General features: G+C 40.3%; 1 protein-coding gene across 3 annotated transcripts in view; it reads left to right on the top strand.

Moving 5' to 3' along the window:
- The first annotated feature begins 3,529 nt into the window (after positions 1–3,529).
- The window catches only part of KLHL5 (kelch like family member 5), a 31,589-nt gene continuing 27,428 nt past the window's right edge, over positions 3,530–7,690 (top strand). Inside the window, exons 1-3 of one of the 3 annotated variants that reach the window (XM_087963495.1) lie at positions 3,572–3,632; positions 4,867–4,980; positions 6,381–6,484. The gene's annotated coding sequence lies outside the window, so the exon portion shown is untranslated. Of the gene's footprint in view, positions 3,689–4,866; positions 4,981–6,380; positions 6,485–7,690 lie in introns of all 3 variants that reach the window. The other 2 variants (XM_026675315.2, XM_087963494.1) reach the window with 2 other exon arrangements.

Genomic DNA, 7,690 nt, shown 5'->3' with positions numbered 1-7,690 from the left:
GCAGATTTCTACAGCATTATCCTTCATCGGGATGACGCCTGTCTCTTCACAGCGCCTGCTATCTAGACTCTAACCTGTCTTCTTGGTACTTTCCAATGAAAAATGAATTTTCTCCCCTGACTGCTTTTATGACATTTCTTTTGGGCCATTGCAGCTTCCAGATGTCACAGAGGACAACATTATTTCAAACCTGCAGAGCTATGAGTTCTGCATGTGGGAATGCTTTTCCAGACAAGAAGCTGGCTATAGGAGCAGGACAATTCACCTTGGCGATTTTCTATAGGCAAGGGACTCAAAGTTCAGATTTATTTCTCAAAAAAAAATTTTTTTGAAATTCAGTAGAAAGCAGATGTTCTCACCCAGGCTTCGTAAAATCATGAAGCATACTCCTCATCCCGATAAAACCCCTTTTATGTAGGTTAAAATGAATTCCTCTCCAGCAAAGTCCTGGCAAACAGCCTTTCAAGAGATTTCACATCACAGACCTTTATCAGGCTTGGAGAGTTGCCAGGCCGATATCTTCCAAATGCCACGCTGTAGCAGCAATTACTTGGCGAGATATCAGGAACAGATCTTCACCCTAATGAATTGAACTAATTGTCTCCTGCAGACGCCGCTCCCCTTTCGCTCCTCTTCATTCTCTATGGGAGGGGCCATTCACCATCCACCTATGGTTTTACTCCCGAGTCAACCCTTGTTCCTTAACTGTTCCCTTCTTCTGGCAGCTCTGTGCATGCGCACATCAGGAACAGGCTCCAGCTGTTCTTCTGCCCCACTGATCTTCAAAGGCAGCTGATAACTGTTGGATGGCCCTGGCCCCATCTCTGCTTCTGAAGCAGAGCACTCATCAGAGCCTTCCCCAGACTCCAGGACTGGCCCATGTCCCCCCACCCCACCCCCGCAACCTCCTCACTGTCTGAATCTGCTGCCAGCTCCACAGCAGATTTGCACCTCAAAAAGAAAAGAAAAGGCCATTTGTACTCACCCTAAGAGCTCAGAGTGTTAAAAAGATGAACTGCCTGTTTTAACAACACGTCTTATCGTCATCATTTTAGCCGGTGTCTATCGACTGCAGGGTGAAGGCCCCTTCTGTATGTTTCCAACCAATACAGCCTTGAGCTTTTCTTTGCTCCTTGAGCCCACAATACAGATTTGTCCTCAATCTTGCGATCACAACTGAGCCCCCAAATTGATATTGTTAAGCGAAACATGTGTTAAGTGAGTTTGGCCACTTTTCTTGCCACATTTTTTAAGTGGTAAAACCACGGCGGTTGCTAAATTTATGAGTGAATCTGGTTTCCCTGTTGATTTTGCTGGTCAGGTGGTTGCAAAAATGTGATCACATGGCCCCGCCAGGGACCCTGCCACCGCCGTAAATGTGAATCAGTGGTCAAGACATCCTAATGTAGATCACGTGGCCATTGGATGCTGCAACTGTGAAGTGTGGAAGTGTGAAAAATGGTCATAAGTCACTTTTTTCAGTGCCGTTGCAACTAAGCGAAAACTGTTGTAAGTCAAGGACTTGCTTTAAGTCTCTTTGGTGGATGTTTTTGATCGAGTGGGATCCATTCTCTGATTGCTTTGGTCCACCTGCCATCCGTTCTTCTTCCTCTGCGACCAGCCCATTTGCACTGCAATTCTTTTAATCACTTGATGCTATCGTATCCTTTCATTTCTATCTTATTCTTTCTATCTTCTCTGTTTCTATTCCTTTTATTAAAAAAAACACTAGTTTGATACCCATGCTTTGCTACAAAACTATGTGGTCGGGCTTAGTTTTTGGGGAGGAAAATAAAGGGGGAAAATTGTGCCTCTGCCTACCAGCATCCATTGGTATTTATCTGGCTAGCATCCTGTCAGTGTGTGAGAGAGTTGAGGGCTGTTTTGAAACTGAAAGAGTATTTGCTGTGTGAGCAAGAAGGAGCCAGCAAGGAGCCTGGGCGTGGCTTAGCTCAACTGTTCTGTACTAAAGCTGCTTGGTGCTCTGAAACAAAGACTGAAACTCCTCTCCTCTGCTTGTGTTTTGGACTTGGAAGAGATTTCTTTTCAGGTGGGGAAGGGGAGTAGAACTCTTTAGCATCAGAGCATGTTAATAATAATAATATAGGAAATACCACTGCTCTGATGGTCATTTCGAAAAATCCTTTCTTAGTGAGCACCTAGAAGCCAAGAGGAACACATGTGCCAATTTTCAAGTTTGTAGGCTTTATGGTTCTGAAGATTTTGTGATGATGCGTGAGTGATATTTCATTTTTATATATAGATATAGATATAAAGTTTGTAAAGGATGAAGGAAAAATGGGGTGAACTTCTACATATTTGCACGTAGATAATTGGTATAAACAATGAATGACAGGAGTTGAGGTGACATTGGTGGCCAAATGCTGTTCTTGAAGGTTTATTATTTGTTCCTGTGGCCTTGTACGCATGGGATATATACAAATTTTTGTGGGATGCGAGCAGCAATTGCATTTTGAAAAATGATCCTTACTATCTTGTCCTTATTCTCCCCAGCAGAAACAACACTTTGTAAATAGTATTTACATAATGTAAAATTGATTGGGGCTATCATTCTTCAAAATAAAGAACTTTACATTGTATATGCTAAGGCTCAGGAGAAATTATGGAAAATATTTAACCAGATACTAGAGAAACAAAAGGATCAATAAATTCTTTCTCCTTGCATAAATTAATATATCTATCTTCCAACTCTTTATCCTCCCTCCCAAATTAGAGGGGAGAGAGCTTTGGGAATAGAACAGGGGTCTTCAAACTTAACAGCTTTTAAGACTTGTGGACTTCAACTCCCAGAATTCCTCCTCCAGTCATGTTAGCTCAGGAATTCTGGGAGTTGAAGTCCACAAGTCTTAAACTGGCCAAGTTTGAAGACTCTTGTAATAGAGAGTAGAGTAGAATAGAGAATAGAATAGAAAAAACAGAATGGAATAAAATAGAATAGAATAGAATAGAGAATACATAGATTAGAAAAAATAATAATAGAGAGTAGAGAATAGAATAGAATAGACTAGACTAGAAAAAATAATTAGAGAATAGAAGAACAGAATCATAGAATAGAAAGCAGGGGTCTTCAAACTTGGCAACTTTAAGACTTGTGGACTTCAACTCCCAGAATTCCTCCCCAGTCATGTTAGCTCAGGAATTCTGGGAGTTGAAGTCCACAAATCTTAACCGTGGGCAAGTTCGGAGAGTTTTGCTTTAAAACGCTCATGCGCAAAAGCAGCCGGTTTCCCCCAAAAAAAACATCCTAGTCCCGCCTCCGGAGCAAGCGCCCCGCCTCCGCTCCGAAAAGACCGAACCGAAGGGAAGGGAAAGGGGAAAAAAAAACACAGCCGTCCGCTCGCCCCTCCCACTTTTCTCTCCGCCGCCCCCTCCACTTTCCGTTCGGAAAAGCGGCGTCTGCGCGCGCAGCCAGCCGTCGGCCGACGTTCGATAAGGCAAAGGGGGGAAAAGGGCAGACAGAGAAAAAGGCGGGGCGGGGAAAGAGAAGGGGGCGTGGCCAGGACCTCGCGCTCGTCGCCCTGCCTCGATGGGCGGGCCCGGAGAAAGAGGGCGTGGCTGAGCGGCCGGGAAGGAGGAGTGGGGGCGCTTTTCCGCTCGTCGTCTGAACCGGGGTTTGTTTCGGGGTCGTGCCTGGGGTCCTTCCCTCTCCTCCACCCCCGGGGTTCAGGTGAGAAGCAGGGCTGGGCAGCATCCGTGGGCTGAGGGAGTCTGAGGGGGGACTGGCCTCGTCCGCCTTTTTTTTTTACCTCAGTGGGGGTGGGGGGTCCTCTGAGGGGAGGGAGGGGGCTTCCTTTAGAGGTGCCCCACTTTGGGGCTCAGCCTCCCCCACACAAACCACATCCCTGCGCTGGGGGGGGAGAAAGTTTTGTTATGTGTGTATGAGGAGGCAGCGTCGTGAACCAGAGGTCCCCTGAGCATGTGCAGAGTGCTTTTGCCGACCTGCTCGGATCTGGGGTGCAAAGTGTGTTTGTTGTGGGGGCATGGAGGCTTGTCTTTTCCGCCTGCCCCACGGGTGGGGCTCCTTGAAAGGGAGGGTTCACTTTATCTTTTATTTTACCTGGTATGTAATCTTTTGTCTTTGATTTTATATTTTAATTTGTATTTTATTTTATCTTTTTATTTTATATCTTATTTTATACTATATTTTATATTTTGATTTATACTATATTTTATCATTTTATTTTATCTTTTATCTTTTACATTGTATGTTATCCCATATTTTATATTACCTTTTACCTCTTATATTTTATATTTTAATTTCTACTTTATTTTATACCTTATTTTGCATTTTCTTTTATCTTTTATTTTATATTGTATGTTAGCTTTTGTCTTTTATATTATATTCTATATCTTATTTTATATTTTATATTTTATATTTTTATTTTGTATTTTATATTATATATATTTTGTATTTTATTTTATATTATACGTTATAGTTTATGTTTTATTTTATACCTTGTTTTTTATCTTTTTATCTTTTAGTTTATTTCATGTTGTGTGTTGTGTTTTATCTTTTATGTTATATACTTTTTATTTTATATTATATTTTACCTTTTATTTTATATTATATATATTTTGTATTTTATTTTATATTATATGTTATAGTTTATGTTTTATTTTATATTTTACTTATTTAGTTTATTGGCTGCCCGTCTGACCATAGCGTAACTCTTGAATGGCTTACAGCAGTTTAAAAAAATAAAATAAAAAGTAAATAAAACTATAGAAATAACATACTATCAAAAATGTACAACCAAAAGAGGGTTGTGTACTACAGAAGAGGGTTGGTCAAGAGGGAAGTTTCTCCAAACTAAGATAGTTGCTTTATAAACCTTACATTCGCAGGTTGAATCGTCTTGTCCATCTTGAAGCTGCCCATCCTCCAGGAAAGCTTGAACAGGATGCCATCCGATTTTCCAGCATTTTGATACCAGTAATTACCATTATAAGCTGCTTCTGGTGAGTATTGTCTTAAAAGAGTATGCTTAACCTATGCGGAATTAATGGAATAAAAGAAAAAAAACGGAATAAAATAAAATAAATTCATGGATACAGGATGAAGACTGGAACAGGAAAAGACTGGGCTATTTTTTCCCAGACGGTATCGGTTTGGGCTTCAGGGTTTAATAACAACAATTTCCTGTGGTCTGGACCCTCAATCACTGAACCTTACCACTACTCTCTAGAATAGAAAACACTCCAAAATAAATACAAGAAAAGAGGAAATAAAGCATCGGGGGAGGCAGTTATGCCTTTACTAACTGTGCCTTTCCATATTGCACCATTAAATTTAGTTTTTCCCCCCCTTTGATAGAGATGCAAATGATAGGATAAGCAAATGATAGGAGTCATTAGTGTGCGCGCACACACACAGACAGACAGCAGGCTCTGCCTAAGTCAAGGTTGGATTATGATTTGTGGATGGTTAAATCAATGGAGAATCTGCAAGTATTATAAGCTTTATAATACAGGTAGTCCTTGACTTAATGACCATATTTCAGCTCCAGATTTCTGTGGTTAAGCAAGACATTTGTTAAGTGAGCTTTGCCCTATTTTACGACCTTCCTTGGCTCCGTTGCTCGGTGAATCACCACAGTGGATAAGTTAGTAAGAACGTTGTGAAGTGAATCTGGATTTTCCCTTTGAGGCTGCTCATCAGAAGGTCACAAAAGGGGATTGAGTGATCATGGGACACAGCAACGGTCATGAGCATCTGAATTTGGATCACGTGACCATGGGGATGCTGCAGAGGTCATAATTGTGAAAAACGGTCATAAGTTACTTTTTTTCAGTGCTGTTTTAACTTTGAATGGTCACTAAATGAACTGTACTGTAAGCCACCCAGAGTCACCTCGTGGAAAGATGGGTGGTCAATAAATGAAAGAGAGAGAGGGGAGGGAGGAAAGAAGGAAGGAGGGAAAGGAAAGAAAGAAAGAGAAAGTGAAAGAAAGAAAAGAAAGAGGAGAGAAAAAAAAGAGAAAGAAAAAGAAAAGAAAAAGTTTGCATCCAGAGAAGCTCTCATTTGGATTGATTCTTGCAATTGCAATTTGGAGAAGCAATTTTAATTGCGGCATGAAAGTAATTAAAAATGAATAAACCATTAATTTGCAGAATCTGGGCAAAAACGTTACAGTGGGGATCCTTTTGCTTGCTGCTGCGCCTTTTACTTCACTCTGTCAGGAATGATGGGCTCAGATTGTACAAGGCTGAATGGCAGGGAAGGAGGTGTGTGCCTGTGTGACATTTATACTTTTAGATTTCAACTGTCTTTCTTCAGACAGGGGGTTTAGTTAAGGATGCCCAGAGAGGAGGATTGAATATTAGAGTAACGGTGCAATGCTTTGCGCTCTGTTCAACAGTACATCCTATTGAGTTTACTGGAACTCGCGCCCGCCCACATAAGTGAATGTTGCAGTCTAAAAACCTTTTACATCTCTGATTTATAATGGAAAACTCAAAAAAGGTAACTTGTAGTCCTTTTAAATCCAGAGATATTCTACTTTATGCTTGTGTAAGGTGGATCAGAAGCAGTTATTTGTGTTGTGTTGAGTATTCCATACCAATCCTGCATTTGTCCCAGTATTTAATATTAAGAAGGCTCAACTCTTAACAATCAATCAATCAGAAAGAGCTGGAAGGGACCTTGGAGGTCTTCTAGTCCAACCCCCTGCTCAAGCAAAAGACCCTGTACCATTTCAGACAGGTGACTGTCCAGTCTCTTCTTAAAAACTTCCAGTGATGAAGCAACTTCTGGAGGCCAGCAGTTCCACTGGTGAATCATCCTCACTGTTAGAAAGTTTCTTCTTAATTCCAGGTTGCTTCTCTCCTTGGTTAGTTTCCACCCGTTGCTTCTTATCTTGCTTTCTTGTGCTTTGGAGAATGAGTTGACCACCTCCTCTTTGTGGCAGCTACCTTAGTCAAACTAAGATTTTGGTTTTCTTTTGGTTCTATAGGTTCTTTTCAGGTTTATCCATTTTTATCTGGAACTTAGCAATAGGATATAATTTTTGATTGGTGTTATTCTTATCATACCTTCATCCGTTGAACAGAAAGCTAATAACAAAAATTAAAAATTAATAAAAGCACCAAGCTAGAAAACAGGAAGTGGTGAATTTTAGTCCTACCTTAGACACAGAGCCAGGATTGATTCTGATCAGTCACTTTCTCTCAGCTATAAGAAGGCCGTAGAAAAATGCTACTAAAAATGCCCCTGTGTGAATTTAGATTTAGGTTGATTTGAAGCACAAATATATCTTTTGAATAACCATAAGTAAGATTCCATGAAGACTTTAATGTCGGTTTCAAATTCTGTGTTGCAGTGCCTGACGGTAAACATTTAAAGATGTGCAATAATGTTATGTCTTCCCATATTTCTGCTAACTAGCGTGTCATAAATCTGAGGATGAAATACATTTTATGGCCTCTGGTTATATCCTAATTCATAGTTATACCCTAATTTGTTTAGCAGTGTGGAACAATATATGACACAGTTGGCTTGATTTATGGTAAATAGAACATATAATTGCTCAATTTAAATATGTTTAATTGCATCTAACTTGTACTTGTGTGGTTGGGATTTTTTTTTGTTTTGGAATTTGTAGTCAAGTAAATATGTTTTTGATCATGAAGCCTGAAATAAATTACCTTGAATGAACTGAGAAAATTGCAT

Source organism: Notechis scutatus, chromosome 4 (genome assembly GCF_049901735.1).
Source record: "Notechis scutatus isolate UNSWTSFEM ecotype Mainland chromosome 4, rNotScu1.2, whole genome shotgun sequence".
In the NCBI taxonomy this organism is placed as follows: domain Eukaryota; kingdom Metazoa; phylum Chordata; class Lepidosauria; order Squamata; family Elapidae; genus Notechis; species Notechis scutatus.
The sequence above is the reverse complement of the archived record's forward strand: the minus strand, read 5'-3'. Positions and strand labels throughout refer to the sequence as shown.